This window comes from Pinus tabuliformis, chromosome 3_1 (genome assembly GCF_031772625.1).
Source record: "Pinus tabuliformis cultivar Carrire ecotype Pingquan chromosome 3_1, CPIR1, whole genome shotgun sequence".
Classification (NCBI taxonomy): domain Eukaryota; kingdom Viridiplantae; phylum Streptophyta; class Pinopsida; order Pinales; family Pinaceae; genus Pinus; species Pinus tabuliformis.
Genome location: NC_142301.1, coordinates 408,824,852 through 408,844,404, shown reverse-complemented (window position 1 = coordinate 408,844,404; position 19,553 = coordinate 408,824,852).

The following is a 19,553-nucleotide window of genomic DNA, read 5'->3' as shown; positions in this document are numbered from 1 at the left end:
TACCCTTAATTCTTGTTGGGGAATTGCTGTCAAAGGCGACATTTTTCCTTCTATCCTTTTCTTTTAGCAACATAAATTTTCTCTTATCCCCATTCATATGCTTGGAGCAACTACTATCCACATACCATATGTTTTCTTGATTATGTGTTGATAGATTAAGTCCACATTCCATGCTCTTTCCATATATTTGTTTCAAATTCTCCTTATATTTTCAAGAAGATGATTGCCAAGTGTTCTAAGACTTAGATGGATATTCAAACCTGCTTCTACACTCACTTTCCTTGTGCTGAAAATTATTACATTTGAAACATTCAAAATCATTCATTAGGGGAGAGAATGAATTTCGATTTCTGCAAGTAGAGTTTTGATATCTAAAATTATGATAGTTACTGTATCTAAAATTTTCATCTCTTTCAATTTTGATCTTTCTACAATCAACATAATTATGTCCAAAGATGTGACATTTATAAAAAATTCCCATAAAATAAATTAGAGTACCTGAGGTTTAAAGGTTCATCATTTTGTGCATGAAGGTACCCTTGTTGTCTGACTGATTGATTTATTCTCCACTGGTGTGGTTCCTTGGGGTAGATGGAGTTAAAACTCCAATGATGGTCTCCTCTCTGGCTTGATCCCTTTTTTTTCCTCATTGCTTCTTTGTTGATATATACATTTGCATAGCTCTGAGGTTCCTCAAATCCTACGTACCTGAAGTTCATCTTTCCCATAGAAAATTCATGTGATCTAGAGTATCCCATGCCTTTTTTGTTTCTTGAAGACCTCTGATAGCTTAGAATCTGATCTAGCTTTCTTGATCCTTATGAAAAAATTTCATTTATCCCTTTCTTGATCTTCATTCTATAAATATCCATTCTCAGAGAGACAACCTCTACCTCGAGACTCTAATAGTTCTCTTCCCATTCATGGATCAAATCTTGAAGAACATATTACTTCCGTTTAGCTTCTTCTAGTTTGGCATTCAATGATATAATTTCATGTTTTCATGTTTTTGAGATCATTTCCTTGTTTACCTTGAACAACTCATGTTTTAATTTCTTGTTCTTTTCTTCTAATTTCTCGCATTCTACTTGTTTTTCTTCTAGTAGAAGGGCTAAACTATCTTTGCTTTTAATGGATTCTTCAAGTTTTTCTTTTTGATAGACAAACTCCTCATTATCGAAGTTGTACATATCTTCTTCAGCATGATGTAGTTGTTCTTTTAGCTGCTTTTTCTTTCTCCTTACCTTGTTTAACTCATCAAGGGCACTGATGAGTTCCCCTTCAAAGTACACTACTCCTTGTTCTTCCTCTTCAAATTTAGTAATATTTTGTTTCTTGGAGTTTGCTCCAAATTCCATAAGTAAATACTTATTTGAATAATCTCCTGAACAATTTTCATTGTCTAACTCTGGTGTTGAACTATATTGTTTGGAGTAGAGCCCCTTTTTCTTATAGAACTTCTTACTTTGATGTTTCTGAGATTTGTTTCTAAATTTATGATCATCTTCCTTTTTAGTCCTTTCTTTTTAATGGAACTTGGACGAAAAATCTCCAACTCTCCCATAGTCAAAGCATTTAAAGGGAAAATTGCCTTTATATTTTCCTAATCCACGCTTCATTTTCTTGGCAAATTGAGCCAGCTCTTGATCAGATTCACAGTTGAACAATATTGATGGTCTTTGTGCTCCTTGGCATTCTTAGACACTTTGAACGTTTCCTCCTTGGGTTCAAACTTCTATATTCCTATTTTGATCTCATAATATGTGAGAGTACCAAGCAACTAGTCCATCTTGAGATCCTTTAAATTAGCCATATCTTCAATAGTAGAGACTTTGGCATTAAATCTCATGGGTAGGGATCTTAAGATCCTTTGAACAATAATATCTTCCTTGACTTCTTCACGAAGTCCTCTAATCATATTGGTTACTTCATCAACTCTAAGGAAGTATTCTGTTATGCTTTGTTCTTCAATCCTTTTTAAACTTTCAACCTCATTCTGAAGGTTTGAAGTTTGGTCTACTTGACTTTTCCATCTCCTTCATGACTCTGATTGAGCTTCACCCGCACTTTTCTAGCAGACTAACAGTGCATAACCTTTACAAGTTCAGATTGACTAAGGCAAAAGAGAATGGAATTCTTGTCTTTATCATTATTTCCATACAGTTTGTTACCATCTGCATCAATGGGAGGGACATCATAATCTACTAGTACAGAGCTCCAAACATCTACTCTTAGGGACATAAGATAGGATTCCATCCTAACTTTCTAGAAGGCATACATCCCATCAAAGGCTCGTATCTTTCTTGAGTAAGCATATTGACTCTTTGTCATAGACATAATTCCTTATGGATCTACCCTCCAGTGGTTAGATTATTCTTGAAGGAACTTGGCTCTGATACCAATTGTTGGAATAAGGAATTACTGAGAGGGGTGAATCAGTAATAGTGAAGTTATTTCAATTAAGTATAAGTCTTTCACTCTTTTCACTATGGTCAGTTACTTGTGAGAGATTTCATACACAATACAGATGATCAACAAGATAAGGCATTAACATGTACATACAATCCATCACATGAGAAGCATACACATATTGACACATGTATTGTAACACCTTCTTCCCACATTTACCCAAGTAACCGGTCAACTAGGGTAAACATGTGACAAGCAGCTACTATGATATGATTTAACCTCCTAAGTCACCTTAAGGAAGTGGAACCGACAAAAAAACACCATACAGACCTTCCACATCAGCAATAGGACTCCCAAGAAACATCCCAACCTCTCAAGTAACAGCCCTTGGGTCCCACTGAGTTTTTAGACCAATTAACCCCCAAACACTCCCATGATATGGGCATGCATGCATCCAGAAGGCTTTGGACGCTCCCACAGCATGGTATGCTAGCATCCAGGGACGTTTCTGCTCATTATTGTGTCAACATCCCCAAGATTTGAGCCTTGTTTTCAATCGCAAATCCCAGATCACTGCCCAGAACTAAATGACACCTTAAAAATAGAAAGATAACAAGGAATGATGATACAAATGAAATTACTTGAACAAGGGCCTGACTGTACCCCTACTAGCCATGACATGCATTTCACCAAACATATCACAAATTTGTAATCTACAAGTGTAAACAATAGATCTAATTATAGGGGTCTCATACTTATCTGAGAATCACTAAGAAGCATTGTTCCATTATATCATTATTTTCATTATCATCTATTAGGACATAGATATATTGTTCATTCCTTTACAAATCAGAACATGAGGAAATCTTATATGTTGTTGAATGTTAGTTTTGTTGTGCTAATTTCAACTTTAGAATTAAAAACAATTGCTTATCATTTGCTTCATGTGCATAGGTTTCCTTTATGGTGTTTGTGAATGAACAGGTAAATTTTGTCAAGTTTTATGTCAAATTCATGAGAAAAATAACATGAAATTAAAGTGTTGAATAGCAGCAAACAAATGTACAACAAACCATCAAAATGAACATTTAATATAGTGTTTTGATGGAGTTCACTCCTCCTGGGCTACATCTCCTTGGTCCAACTTCCATGGCTTGGGCCTCTGTATTAGCTCAAAATGGAAAAAAGTGTTGTTTACAATTATCTACTACTCCTGAAACCTACTTCAATGTGCTCAGAACATCAAAATCATCTAGGAATGCATTTTCCTGCTCCCAATTTGGTCAAAAATTGCAAAAGTTATGGCCAAATCAGTTTCTCCTAGAAAATCTCCACTAAAACTGGAAGAACTCCAATTAATTCCGCTAATTTTGGAGAAATTTACAAATTTTTCAAACCACCAGAAGTTATGCCAAGTTAACTACGCATTATTTAAGTGATAAGAGGAGATTAATTAAGCACTAATCATGATTAATGCATTAAATGTGTGGTTATGCTTAACTGTTGGCTGACGATTTTCATGGCGTGGTCACATGCAGATTACCCAGCACGGTTGTGGTTTAGCTCCAGCCTTCGGTTCTGATTGTTTGGTCACATGGGAGGGGGTTGGCTCGTGGGGCTAGCTTCCTCCTCCCCCCAACCGCCAATAGTTAACACAATGAATACAACTTGAAACTGTTATAGGTTAAGTAACACAGTCATCGTACAGCAATAAGGCACAGATTTTATACGGGCGAGGTAGTGGGTTCGACTTCGCCGACCTGCCAATAATTTTTCTTGCCACTGCGTGCCGATAGATGCCTGACCTTTGGGGAGGGACACGTGGCGGCCTCCGGGCTTGCCACATGTCCCCTCTTCATTGGTCCATCCTCCACCTATGAAATAAAGCCAAATCACCAAACCATAAACCAACCACAACACGCCACTTGGCGAGACCTTACTAGCCATTGACCAACTCGTTGACCTGCCCAGTCACCTACCATGTCAGCAGTACAGACTGCTCACTGTGTAGTGTCTGTACTTTTTTTTGCAAAAATTCCTCTGTTTGGCAAAGCCGGCAGAACGCAATATCTTCCTCATACAAGCTTGGTTTTGAGTGAAACGAGTTGCATTGGGATCGTATCACTGAGATGGACACGTTCATTTAGGTTTTGTGTGATTCTGAGCACTTTGATTTTTGAGTTAAATATTGAGCACCTTATCAAAAGCCATACATCATCATTGTCATAATACATGCTTATAACCAACATAATAACAACAAAAATATCAAGGATACATCAGCCATAAAATCTACATATAAACCAATAAATTTATGCATAATATATCAAGGAGAGAACCTCTTATTAATGAACGCAAAATCCAACCTAGGATGGGAGTACCATGTTCCACCCGACCATAGAATGGTTGAGCCAATTCTCTCTTCATCCATTCACCCCCATACCATATTCCAATCATGAAAGTGGGACTCAAACCAACAGAACCAACCAGGGAATCTCGAGGCTAAACCACCTCACCCTTTTCAATAGGAACCAGGCTTTACCACAATACACACCAGATCACTAGGCCAAGAAAACGGACATGTAATAATAGGCTTTACCATGGTCTCCACCAGATCACTAGGCCAAACAAGCATGGATGCCACTGGATTTCACCACCTACACCGTGAGGAATTTTCTTGTCTCCCATTCTCTCAAGCTTTACCGCAATCCACAGTTCAATCCAGGGATCACTAGGCCCTAATGCACCACCCTCTAGGATTTACCATATATCCCACCATTCACTGGAAAGGATTCCCAGGCCTAATCAAGGGCAACCACCTCTAAGATTTACGTATATACTACCATTCACCGGCCGAGGATTCCTAGACCCACAGAGGCAACACAAAATATGGCTTTACCTCAACCCACAGTTTGGTTCAAGGGTTACTAGACCATGTGTTCTATAATTCAGAGATCCACCTCACTCAACTTTGAATCCATCCGGTAATCCAGCTTAACCGTAACCTGAGAACCCCATCACACCATGGCTATCTGGAAATGGAAAGGCTATGTTGAAAACACTATCACACTTAGAAAAACCCATGCCATAACTGTAAAGAACCACATGTAGTTGTTTGATCCTACTCTACCTTTCTTGCTCCTTCCTTCCTCTTTCCTTCTTTGCCTTTCTTTCTCTAATGCCAAAGTTCTCCAAGAAAACTCTAAATTTCCAAGAGTGAGAGAGAGAGAATAATGTGAGAGCTCCAAATTTGAACTAAAAAATGTTACAAACTGATCCTGAGAAGCCTTTTTATCAATTAGGCCTCTATTTTCTTCATTTTCCATTATTTTTCTTCATTTTCCTCCTCACATGCAACTTGTGACCTTTCACCTTCCTTTTCTCCTAATTTCCATTATTTTCATAAATAAATTTGCGAAAAATGTCATTTTGCCTTTCCAAAGCTTTAGCCATTGCCTTTCCCAATTTCCTTAACCATAATAAACCAATGAACACCCACACTAGGATGATTTTCCCAACATTCACCTTGGAATAAGTGTCCCATCAACCAGGGTTATTATTTTTTTCTTTATTAACTTTTATTACATGGAATTTTCACCTAGGTTGTTACAGGTATTTTTACGAGGAAACCCAAAGGGAAAAAACCATTATTCTGTTTGTTATTATGATGTAAATTAAGCACCTACTTAATTACATCAAATTTTTTGTGAGAACCCACTCACAGGAGGCACCGACCCCCTTAAGATAACAAGCACATATTTGCCAAGAGGAACCAACCTCTTATGAATGCAAGCCACCACCCACTCTAGCCATTGTTTTTCCTTTCATGAAATTTTCACATTGAAAATAGGGGAAATTACATATACAAAGAAATACTAATTTGTTTCATTGTAGTACCATACTTCTTCTCTTGATCTTATGTTGTTCCACTAGCTCTCTTGGCCTCACACAATAGCATCCTATCCCCTGCTCACTCTTTAGCAGCACATTGTACTCATCCTTCTTCTCTCAATGGCATATACTCTTCTCTCAGCCTTCTATAGCACAGACTCTTTGCAGCACTCTGCTTTAGTTCAACACTTGGGTTAGTTTCTCAATTTTATCACACTCTACTCCACTCCCTTCATCAGATACATCACAATATTTTATTCCCCCAGTAGCTCAATGGCAATCCTAAGTTTTTTTTGTGTGTTGCATTGAGCTCAATGTTGTCTCTTCGATCATCTACAATGCCTGAGAGTGTATTGCTGGCATGGCACTCCATTCTTTTGATGCATCTATTTTCACAAATTATGTCGTTGCATTAAAACATAAGAATGGGCTTCTATTAGGTCCCTATAACACTAGTGATTACCCCATTGCTATTGTAGTTGTATCCCTTATTAATATTGTTTTGCCCCTATTGTCTCCATATTGTTATTATTGTGCCCCATAGAATCCCTCTATTGTTATTTTTGTGCCTTTATATTATTATTCTTAGGTCGGCAGGGTTATATTGTGACTCCTTAGACTCCTATATATAGAAAGGAGGTTTTGTCATTTGAATCATTAAAGAATCATTTATTTGTGTAATGTAAAGGATGTTTCCCCCTCGAAGAGGCTGAATTCTACGGCATTGATCTATCTTTTCTATCTTTTTGTGAGTTGGTTTCATAACAGCTTCCTTTAATTCACCATCTCACTGTGTGATTCTCCATGCAAAGAATTTAATCTCAGTCCACCTGCACACTCCACTAAGACTCCCCATGCTTATTCATGGCTCACAAAGCTTGATTGTACTTCTGCATGCCTTCTCTGATCTTCATTTATTTCTATAAGATGTGCACGGGAGATCAGATGTGGATTTCTTTCAACATTGAGACAAGCCCAACTGTTCTTCTCTGAGAATCACGGTCCTCGTCGCGTTGATCCAATGATCTCTACAATCACCATTAACTTCATCAACCAAATCCTCTGCATGCATTTACTCTCTAGTTGTCGACCCATTCATCCTTTAACACTTTGCACTACAATATCGAAACCCTTTCATTTTGTAACTTTTATTAAAACAAATGCTACGAAAGAGTGATATTCTGATGCATTTAATCATTCTTATGTTGGCGTTTAGCCTCTTTTGTGCCATAGAACCATTTCCTGTGACCTTTGGCTTCATACTCCTTTGTATTGAAATATTGGAGCTCTCATATCTCGTAACTTTTATTTAAACTGATGTCATGAGATCACAAGACTTTGATCTGCCTTTGGTCCCTTTTGCTTAGCCCCTTCTTGTTTTTCCTTCATGGGACTGGGTGCCATGACCGGCATAGTAGAATTTAGCTGTTGAGGCCTTCAGGCTCCTACCAGGGGCCTATCTCCCAGTATTATAGCTCTCACCCTTGTTTCTTTTGGGTTTCCACAACCAAGCGCCACTAACATCAAAGCCCCTTTATCAGATCAGAACTTTTCCATAATACAAATAGATAGGAGTTATGAAAACTCCAACCTTTGAAATACTCCATATCACTTGGGTGCTCGATCTTCTCTACACCCTTCGTTCTTTTGGTCCACATGACCAAGTGCCACTCCACATTGAAGCCCCTTTATCAGATCAGAAATTTTCCATAATACAATTAAACAGGAGTTACTAAAAAATTAACCTTTCAAATTCCGACCTTCAAGATGACATCATCTTGATGTTGTCAACTCCATGTGGTGTCTCCTTAGTGATGACAAGTGTCATGCGGATTTTCTCCATTAGGCCACCCAAAATTTTGAATATGACTGCCATGTGTCTTTTGTACTGTCACACCATGCTGACATCATTTACCACATCAGCTTCTCAGGGCCAATAACCTACTGCCAAGTGTCCTATGGGAGGGGAGAGAAAGGGTCCCTCGGTCCTTTGGTTTTGCAATGAATTCCTTTGTAATTCTTATTTTCTCGCAACCTCGGAGCTTTCAAAGGATTCATTTTTTATGACTTACGAAACTTTGAGGTTCTGATGGTCTCGACCTTCCGAGGTTCCAGCCTGCTATGATATTCATCCTTCCAAAATTCTAACCTTCGATATTTTGGTTTCCTCCAATATTCACCCTTCTAAAATTCTAACCTCCGATATTCATCCTTCCAGAATTCTTACGTCTAATATTTTGGCTACCTCCAATATTCATTCTTCTGAAATTCTAACCTCCCATATTTCGGGTTTCAATATTTCAGTTTCCTATGATATTCGGCCTTGCTTCCATATTCTCGAATCGGAACATTCTTAAAAAGGAATTTCATTGAGGTTACGAAACTCTGAGGTCCCGATATGCTAGCTTGATTTGATATTTCAACCTACTTAGGACTTCAAGATCCTGACTTTGGCAGTCCATAACTTTTGATCCAGGAGTCCATTTGCAGACTTACACACATCGTTTGAAATCTCTTTCAAAGCACTTTCTATTGGAGAGGGTCCGATGTAGGCTTTAAGCCTATTTTCTATCTAAGAAATGGATGCAAACTTTTTGTTTTTAATTTCACCTTGGCCTTTCTCTTATGCCTGGAATCTTGGACTCCCCCTAAGCATTTTCTACCACAAACCTCCATGTTGATCTGGTTGACATCAATCCCAACAGACTTGTATCCACTAGCCATCCAGACAATGCCAACTATCCAACTCCCATAGATTATCCCAATAGGCCATGACATCATATCCATCGTTCTTTCTTTCTCAACACCAATATCTCTAATCACAAGTCCTTATATTATATCATTCGACTTACAACACTATTTTGATTTGACTTAGTGATTCACATAGTTGAATTCTTTATTAATATGCACTCTTTTTTTCTTTCTTTTTAGTATATATACAAGATAATGAAGCATAACTCGTGGGAGACTCTTGAATCCCCAAAAATCTTCTCAAGTCATAATTTAGCCAATTTCTTGACTCATACTTTGTCTGAAACTTAGGGTTGAGCTAAAGTTGATAGACTTGATAAACCTGAACTTAGCTAAACTTAATAGCCTTGAAAATCATAGAGTTGGCTAAACTTGATAGACTTGAGAAGCCTAGAGTTAGCTAAACTTGGTAGACTTAACAAATCTAAACTTATATAGGCTTATCTTAGACTTGGCTCAAACTCATCTTAAACTTGGCTAAAACTCGGCTTAGAATTGACAAACTTGGCTTAGACTAAGCTTATAGTAATATTGCACAAAATATTACTTTCTATTGATTATTTTTTTCATTTGTTAAGTCTTGCCAAGTATTGGAATGAGTTCTTATGAATCACTAAGTCTCATCCAATCTCAGTCTAGCCAAATTTTTACTAAGTCTGAATTTTAAAACTTTGATATAAGTGTTACTTTCATAATCCCACATTGTATTCATATTGGATGTGCCTTTTAGACCCATTGACCTACTTTTGTGGTCATTTGTTAGAAATTAATAAAATTATATATCTATCTATCTTGTCTTATCTTCTTCTTGTACCGAGAATTTTTTTATGATTGATAAGGACTATAGTTTTTCCCTATGCTATGCTCAATAAATCAACCCCCTCTATAAGCATTTGTAACTTGTACTTCTAGTGGGTGAAGTTGAAAAATTCCTCCAACTAGTAACTCTATCTAAAATTGAAGAAATTTATGATTCCTACAAACCTTAAATCAAAACAAATTAACCAAAATCAATTACCTATAATAGGTATTAACCACCCCTCTGGAGTATAAGAATGTGCTTCAATCATTACAGATTCTTAGGCGTCACACCTGTTAATCCCTCCCAAGTCCTAATGCCTCTCATAGACATAGTCTTGCTCCCATCACTAGAGATTTATGGAAATCGCACTCATTGAAATCATTTTTTATCAATGATCTCTCATAGGGATTTGAATTCCCCATAAATTCATAAAAAAAAATTAGCAACACAACTTTATACCATGTTAGAATTTCATCTTAGAATGAAAAATGCACTCATAGAAATTAAACCTACAAGTGGATATGAAAACTTCTAAAACCTATAGCAAAATTTCAAATCTACATAAATCAAAAAACCATATGGAACATTAATGAGTGTAGGCATTGCATTAGATCAAGCCAACAATAAATAGGTAACAAATTTACAAAATTCATATCAATGTACCATATCTAAAACAACCACACTAGATTAACATAAAAAAAAAACGCTAAATAAACAATGTTGAACCACTTATCTTTCTCTTACAATGATGAGAAAAATTATATCAACATGTTAATATCTATTAAATGGAAGTTAAATAAATCTATAAAATACATCAGCAAGAAACTAAAGAATATATCACTTGGAAAATTACATAATCAAACACATTTTCCACTAGAATCACATCTCTTATTATTATTACAAAGAAGATTACATGTACAATTTCTCACAAGCCTAAATCAAAACAAACTTTAACAAGCTAAAACAAAAGCAATGTTTCACAAGCTCATAAAGCAAAGCCAAAAACATTGTAATCACATCTTTCACATTATTATTATCTATACCTCATCAAGAAAGTTAATAATGAAGAGGTGCACTCCTCCTTCCTTTTATAGAGTAATAAAAGAAATAAGTTACAAGCTAAAACCCTAACCCTAGACTAGGTCCACAAATGGAGCACTCTACATCTACCATGTAGTAAGACACATCTCCATAGTGCCAACTCACCAAATCCATATATTTATATGCATCCACAAGTACTAACTCACCCACTCCACATATATTTATATAACACTATGTAATGTTATGCAACAAGTGTGTTCTCCTCATCCAGTGATAAAATAGATGAAAAGTAAGGTTGGGGAAAAGTTCCACCCTTAAAATTCTTTCCCGCTAATATACCCACTCATAACAAGACTTATTAAACACTCTTTAAGCAACATGTAAACTACAATACATTGGCTTCTTGGTTGCATGGACTGTGGCACCTATGAGTTAAGTGATTATGGATACAATCATTTTAGGGGGATCAAGCCATAAGTTTGTGAGCTTGTCTTTGGGTTGGTTGCAAATAAGGTCATAATTTTAGTAGATCTTCCATGGTTATAGTTACTCTTTTGCCACTTATTTTTCTTCATTGAGATTGTGGATTTCACAAAGGAAATGTAAACGGCATATTTGTTCCATGAAATTTTGGTCATTATATCCACTAAATATAAGTGATAGAGGAAGTATAATCAACTTGGTGGTAGAAATTAATTTTAACTTACAATTATAACCAATAATATTATTAGAACCTTTATTCTCATTTCCCTAATTTATTTCAAAATGAATAATATTTTTATAGTTGTTCAAAGAAGCCTTTTCAAAATGAATAATATTTTTATAGTTGTTCAAAGAAGCCTTAACATTCATGTTGAAAATAGCTCTAGCTCCATTCCTTTCCTTATCAATACTAAATATCTTCATTTAAATAGCTCTAGCTCCATTCCTTTCCTTATCAATACTAAATATCTTCATTTATATATTGCTCATATAGTTATGTTCCTTATTACTAAGCAATACTCAATATCTTCTTTTATATATTGCTCATACATATTTTATTTTTTAAATATTGTAACATCATACAAAAATGTTATACAAATGTTATTATTAATTTGCCTTGAGGTATAGAATATCTTAATAAATGTACATAAATAAATTAGAGATTAAAACACTAAAAAAATATGAATAAATTTAAAAAAACCAATCCACAATGGGTTATTCTTATAATATTTTATTAATATTTTTTAAATATAACTAATGTAGAAATGAAATGCTAAAGTTCATAAAAATAAACAAAAAAATACAAAATCAAATATCAAATCAAATTTAATTCATATAAAAATTCCCATTAGAAACTTCTTAACCTATAATTAAAATTAAAAATTATATTAAAAAAAAATAATATTTCTTCATATAAAAGTAAAATCATTTTTATATTATTAAAAGAAATATAAATACTTTTATTTTAAAACTTCAAACAAAATTTTCATGAAACTAAACAATGCCAAATATCTTAGATTAATATAAGTACAACACATCTAATAAATTAAGTTTAATGCCAAATATCTTGGATTAATATAAGTACAACAAATTTAATAAATTAAGTGTCAATGCCAAATATCTTGAATTAATTTAAGTGCAACAAAGCCAATAAACTTTTTGATATTAGGCAATGTCAAGTATCTTTCTATTTCTTATTGAATTAATTGAACTTATATATAGATAGATATATAATATTTTAAATTTTAAATATCAAAATATATATATATTAATTATTTTATATTTAATTTTATAATAAACATCTAATAATAATTAATATTATATTATATTAGTATTATTTAAATAACATTTTTAAATATTTTTAAAAAAAATATACAAATTACATAATTTAAATTTACAATTTTAACACAATATTATACAAAAATATATTTATATATAACTTAAGGCAAACAAAATTGAGACAATCTTAAACAAAACAAAATGCCTGTGTTTGAAGTTTGCCGGCATATATGGTGTTTAGATTTTGTCCAAATATATTAATTCAATGCATTCAGATTCATAATATGTCGAACATTTTATTCATAAAGTATATTTGCGATTTGACTGCTAAGCCTATGAATGCATACATACTCTACCCCCCTCTAGTTTTGAACTTGTGACCTCTTAGGAGGAAACACATCCTCTTAACCATTAGGCCCACTAAAGCTGTATTACAATTATTCTTTTCAATTATTCAATCTATTCTTAATATCAGGCAATGTCAAGTATTTTCTTTTTTTATTGTGATTTTAACTGAAATGGTTTGGTGAACAATGTGTTTCTCCTAAGTTCTAGTCTCCGAAGACATGTTGTAACTAGCCTATTTGTGGCATCTATGAAATTATTGTATCTAATGTAATAGTCAAAGTTGAGCACTATCAATGATCTTCCAAAGTAAATATTTCTCCTTGGAGCTAAAAAAAAATGTACCATTCATATATAAAATTACAAATATAAACTATGAACCATAGTGGTTGGTTCGATTCTCATTGATGTGATTATTTCCAAAATATTCTCTTATAAAATATAGATATTGTTATTAAGCGATTATAAAATAATATATTAGTGCAAATTTATTTTAATTTTGGATTTATCATTTGTGAGAGGGATCATTGAACTTGTAAACATTTATTTCAGTTTCTTCAATCTTAAGAGATTGAATCCCTCTTAGATCCAAAATTAATATGGATCTACAATAATATAGTATTATGCTTATATTTATAAATTTGTGTATGTATGATAAATTTAATATAAAATCTATTTTTTCATAATTTATTACTACTTCCCTTCATCTATATTAGCATTTCATTGTTATCCTTTTGCTCTCTTATGAATGATTCTATTTTTTTGTTATTATCTGAAAAGTTAATAATGATTATGCTTCCATTTCCATTTAATTATGTCGTGTCAACTTCATGTTAAACATGGAGTGAATTACACATCTCTCTCATCTTGAGCAACACACCATTAAAATATTTGAACCATAAGAAATTATATATGTGTGTGTGTGTGGACACTACTTATATTTAAATAATTTTTTTAATTGAAAATTTATTTAAATGTCATGTGTCAACTCCATATTAAGCAATAAAGGAAGTATACCTCTCTCATATTAAGAGGTAGAAAGCACCTATTTATGAAAAAGATTTTTTTACTTTCAATTAATATATAGCATATAGCATATCCAATTTATTTATAGCATATCCAACCTCCTAAGTGGCAATAAAGGAATGGGGTAGTTGCCCACAGGGCATAGAATTAAGTCACTCTGTGCTATGAAAGTCACCAGTTCAAAACTCTGTGGGCAAAAATCCAGTCATGTTAAGGGTTGGTGTGGCCGAGGTTGGGTGCAATCCTTGAGTGATTTTAACAGATTAGATGCCCCTAGGTCACGGTTTCTCAAGCCACATGTCATGCCTGATGTGATATTTGATGAACTCAAACCTCTTGATAAACAAACAAACAAAAGGAATGGGGTAGCCAAGTTTCCATTCTCAGCAAATCTCTAAATTCAACTATGAGCTCATATTCATATTCTACTTATCGAGAGCTTTCCAATGACTATGGTTTTTTCAAATTCCAAGGTATAGGAACAAACTTATGGCCCTCCAAATTATACAATAAGACCCTTCTCTCTCTTCCCACATCAACACATGACAACTCAGCATGCCCATGTTGCATTTGTATTGTTCCATGTCAACATCTCCATCAAATATTTACCTTTCCCTATGTCCTCAATGCGACCATCAATCTTCAATGTAATCCTTTGACATTGCATCAACCATCAAGTGAATCGCCAAAGTGACCATCAACCATCGACTCAATACTTTGACATTACACCAACTCTCAAGTAAATTATTAATGTGACCACCGACTATCAACATAAACTTTTGACATTGTGCCAACCCTCAAGTGAATCGTCAATGTAACTATCAACCATCAACACAATACTGACATTGCACCAACCTCAAGTAAATTGTTGATGCAACCATTATCTATTGAAACAATCAGTTAACATTGTCCCAAACCTCAAGTAGATTGCCAATATTGATGCATTCAGCCATTGACGAAAAACACTAACGGAATCTCATGTCGAATCACTAATAAATTGTTTTGAGAAATATTGATTACCTGCAACATTCCTAGTGCATGTCATCATATGTATGGCTATCTTATTTGGGTCAACCTACAGTCCTTCCTGGGATACTGCATGACCTAGAACAGTCCCTACAGTCATCAAGAAATCACATTTTTCGGGACTAAGGGATAAGTTCATTTCAATGCATTTATTCAACACCTTACCCATGTTAGAGAGAGCCTCCTGGAAATCACACCCATAGGGTGTAAAGTCATCCATATAAATTTCTATTACATCATGGACGAGCTCTGCAAAGATACTCAAGACTGCCCTCTGGAAAGTGGTAGGGGAATCGCATAGACCAAAACGAAGGACCCTATAAGAGAAAGTAACCCAAGGACATGTGAAGGTGGTTTTATCCTGGTCCTTTGGGCCAATCTAGATTTTATTGTATCGTTGAACCCATCTAAGAAAGAGAAAAACTTTTTCCTTGTCACGCCATCTAACACTTGGTAAATGAAAGGTAGATGGATGGTCCTTCTTTGTTGCTTTGTTTAACTCTCTTTAATCAACACAAATCCTCCACTTTCCATTTTTCTTTGGAACCAACACCAAAGGAGACACCCACTCACTATCTGAGATAGGGTAGATGAATCTTGCATCCAACAACTTTTGCAACTCTTCTTTGACTATATCCTTGAGAGTTGGATTCATTCTCCTTTGGGGTTGTCAGACTGGTTTGCAACCTTCTTTGATATAAATGTGGTGAGTACACATCGAAGGGTGCACTCCCTTCATCTCTTTGTAATTCCAAGCAAAGGCATACAAATGTTGTCTTAGAATATTACATAACTCTTCTTCTTGGTGTACAGAAAGAGAGGGGTTGATTTTCATTGTTCTTTCAGGGCCGAATTCTATTATCTTGACACGAGTAGGGTTTGAGTCAGCTAAGAATAGATCAATCCGATGGTTGTTCTTGGTTTCCTTCACTAATTCCTCTATAGACATGGTGTTGGGAGTTGGATTTTGGAGGATGTGTTCAATCAAATCATCTTCATCAAGTTGTCCTCCTCCCATGGTAGTTTTTAGGGTATAGAGTTGGGCGGAGTATACTTCATCTTCTTCCTCCTCTTCTAGCCATAAAGTTAAGTCATGTTTTAGAGATGGATGAGCAGGAGGGTACAGGACCAATTTCTTGGATAGATGCCCATTTTTTATAGTCATGTTTCCAGCCCTGCGGCTGATGTAGGCATCGGTAGTGGCTAACCAAGGCCTCCCAAGTATGAGAGGATAACCATTAAATTTGGTCTTAGGCTGGAGAACTAAGAAGTCTACAAGGTACTCCCAGGAGTCAATGGAGACCATTGCATCCTCAACAATCCCCTCAAGGGCTACTGTGGATCGGTTTGCAAGCTGCAAGACTGTTGTGGTCTTTCTTAATGAACCTTGGAGATTCAGCTTGAGCATGGTGTCCTTAGTCATTACATTAATGGCAGCCCCAAGATCAATCAAGGTATCTGGGACAATGGTATTATTGATGTGTACATCTACTACAGGGCTTCTAGGGTATAAATACTTTGGGTAAATTACCTGGCCCAGCATTAAGTTGGCTAGTTGTCCAATGACATTAACAGTAGGGGCGTCACTTTTTCACCTCCCTGGATGTTTGAAACACTTCTCTTTAATCATCTTGTTGTAAATAGGTACATCCTTAATAGCTTGGAGAAGTGGGATTTTGACACATAGATTTTTCAATTCACCCAGAAGTTCATTCTCTTCTGGGGTATGTTGGACTGGATGAGTTAATCTTTCAGGAAAGGGTGGTGGATTCACTCTAGGCATACTTTCCTCTCTTTCCTCCTCACTCTCCCTAGGTGGAGATGGAGGTTGGTTATCTGGGAGCACTCTCCCAGACCTAAGGTTGATTTCCTGAATTTCCACAGCATAAGCAGGGTAGGATGTCTCTCCATTATAGACCTGTTGTGCCTGTCTATTGTTCAGGTTTGGGTTTGGTTGGGCAGGCATCTGAGGTTTTTTAGGTGGATCAAGGTGTAAAAGATGTGGTTGAGTAGGAGGTGAAGGCAATAAAGCTAGAGCATTGTTGTATGGGGTCCTCCACCCCTGGGGTGGTGCATTCCACTGAGGTTGTGGAGGAGTATATGGATGAAATGGTTGGTTGGTCGGCTGGGAATGGTACTGAGGTGTAAAAGACCAGGGAGAAGGTGTAGACCAGGAGGGATGAGCAGGGGGGGCCAAGAGGGAATGGATGTGTTTTGGTTAGGGTTGTAATATGCATAGGATGACCCTTGCATGCCCTGTTGGTATGGTCGAGGCCCATGAGGCCTCCTTTGATTTATGTAGCAGAGTTGTTCAGTCACCCCTTCAGTTCCCTGATACACAGCTTTTAGTCCAGGTAGAGAAGAGAACTTGTCTGTGGAGTAGTTTTCTTCAAAAACCGAGCAAATTTCTATAAAGTTTAATGGACATTCATTCCTAGGGTGCCTCCTTGTGCATCTAGGGAATAAGATGGCTAATGCTCTCTTTGTTTCCTCTTTATTTGCATAGTGTCCATCTGTAGGGCAAGGGTTTGCAGCATTTCACTCTTAAAATTTGCCAACATGTTTCCAATTTCACTTTTTATAGATGTGTTGGAAGAGGATGAGCTAGCCATTGTTTGACTAACACTTCCATTTTTTCTAGCTTCCCTAGAATGGTTTTTAAAACGGTCTTGATATCCTCATAGAGTAGCTGGTAGATGTCCCCTCTTGATTGCAGGTTTAGGGTATCCAAGAAGTCTCCCCTGATCCCCCTGAGGAGGACTAGCTTAAGTGACTCAGGATCAAGTGTGCACATGGCCCTTTTATAGCTGAGTTGGAATCTTTCCTCATAATCCTCTAAGGACTCATCATGCCCCAAGGTCATTATAAAAATTTCCTCTTTCGTTTCTTTGGACCTACAGTAGTCCCAATAATTGTTTTTGAAATTTTGTTGCATCTGAGCCCAGGTGGTGATACTATCCCCCGGTAAACCCATGAACCAACATAGAGTTGCATCCTTGAGAGTGGATGGGAATAATTTCAGCTTCTGATCATCAGTGTTGTAATCATAAGTTCTGCGTATGACAGCGAATTCAAACAAGAAATTATATGGATCCTCTAAGGTCATGCCATGGAAGTGAGGAAGGGAAGAGGGGCTTATGTTTTTCATCTTGGCATCCCCATTGGTTTCTCTTATGGGAAAAGAACCCTCAATTCTTTCTCTATCTCCCCTTTCATTTCTATTTTCATCCATTATGTCAATTGGAATGGGTTCTTCTTCTTCTCCTATAGGCTCTTCAAAAATCTATGGTTGTTCACCTAAGGGGTCCTCTAATTCACAGCCATCAAAGAAAAGTGAAGGTTGGTTGTTTGAAGTGGTGGGGGTATTTGGTAGAAATTTTCCTAAGTTATCCATATTCCTACAAGGCATGAAAGAAGTGTTTGTTTTGTTTTTCAAGCTTTAAGACTAATTTCAGAATGGAAAAGATAAACTGAATTGAAACTAATTGTTGAATGAAATCACTTGCAGAATGGAAAGGAAAGCAAACCAACTTACAACTACCTTGAAAAAATGAAACTAATAGTAGAATGCAATAGATAAGAAATGGAATAAAGAAAGCAGAAATCACATCTACTCAGACACCTCCCTGGAAACGACGTCAAAAAGTGATGAGCACCAATATTGTAGCAAGAATGCTACAACTCCTGGGGCTACCAACTTTACTTCATTAACCCAGGGTTCGTACAAACTTGGAGGTGACATTGTTGTATACACAAATAGATGCAATGCATCCACTCCTTGTCACTGTTGACCTGGGCAATAGACCACTAGGGTTTCTCAAACCAACCTTCTATTGATTTAGAAGAAGTTTGATTACCAATTGAGAAAGGGGAATTTTACCCTAATTGAGAGGATTGAAATGCTACCTACTGCAATAATGAAATACTGAAATAAATTCCTAAAACACACAACTCATCTAGTTATTTGTTAAGATATGTTGCTTCAGAAAAATTCTAATTTAACACATGTGAAATCCTAACTAACCTAAGCATGAAATCTGATCTAATCAAACACTCGGTTGTTGTGCACATGAATAAGCATAACAACCTTTTTCTTTTTGTATTTTTGTGAAAACATGAATGTTAATCCTTCTTGATTGTATGGCAGGTGGGTTAGGTGTGGAGAGAGATGGTTGTGATGGGTCAAATGGATTGGGATGCAAGCAGGGGTCTTCTCCTAGCTTTCGTGATGCATTTCTCACAAATCAGGCTCAAAACAGGCCACTACAGGTCGTCCTACAGGATGTCTACAAGATGTCCTAATTCACCTACATGATCCCCTATTTTCCTACAAGAACAAGCCGAAAGCATATGGAGTGATTTGGACAGTGGTATGGAGCTTAGGGAAGGTGATTGATGGGAGGAATAAGGCCAAGAAGTGGTTAGTACTCACTCAGAACTCAAACTGAAGTGGTATGACGATCGGATTTTCTCAACAAGCATGGCAAGTTGTCCTTGTGAAATG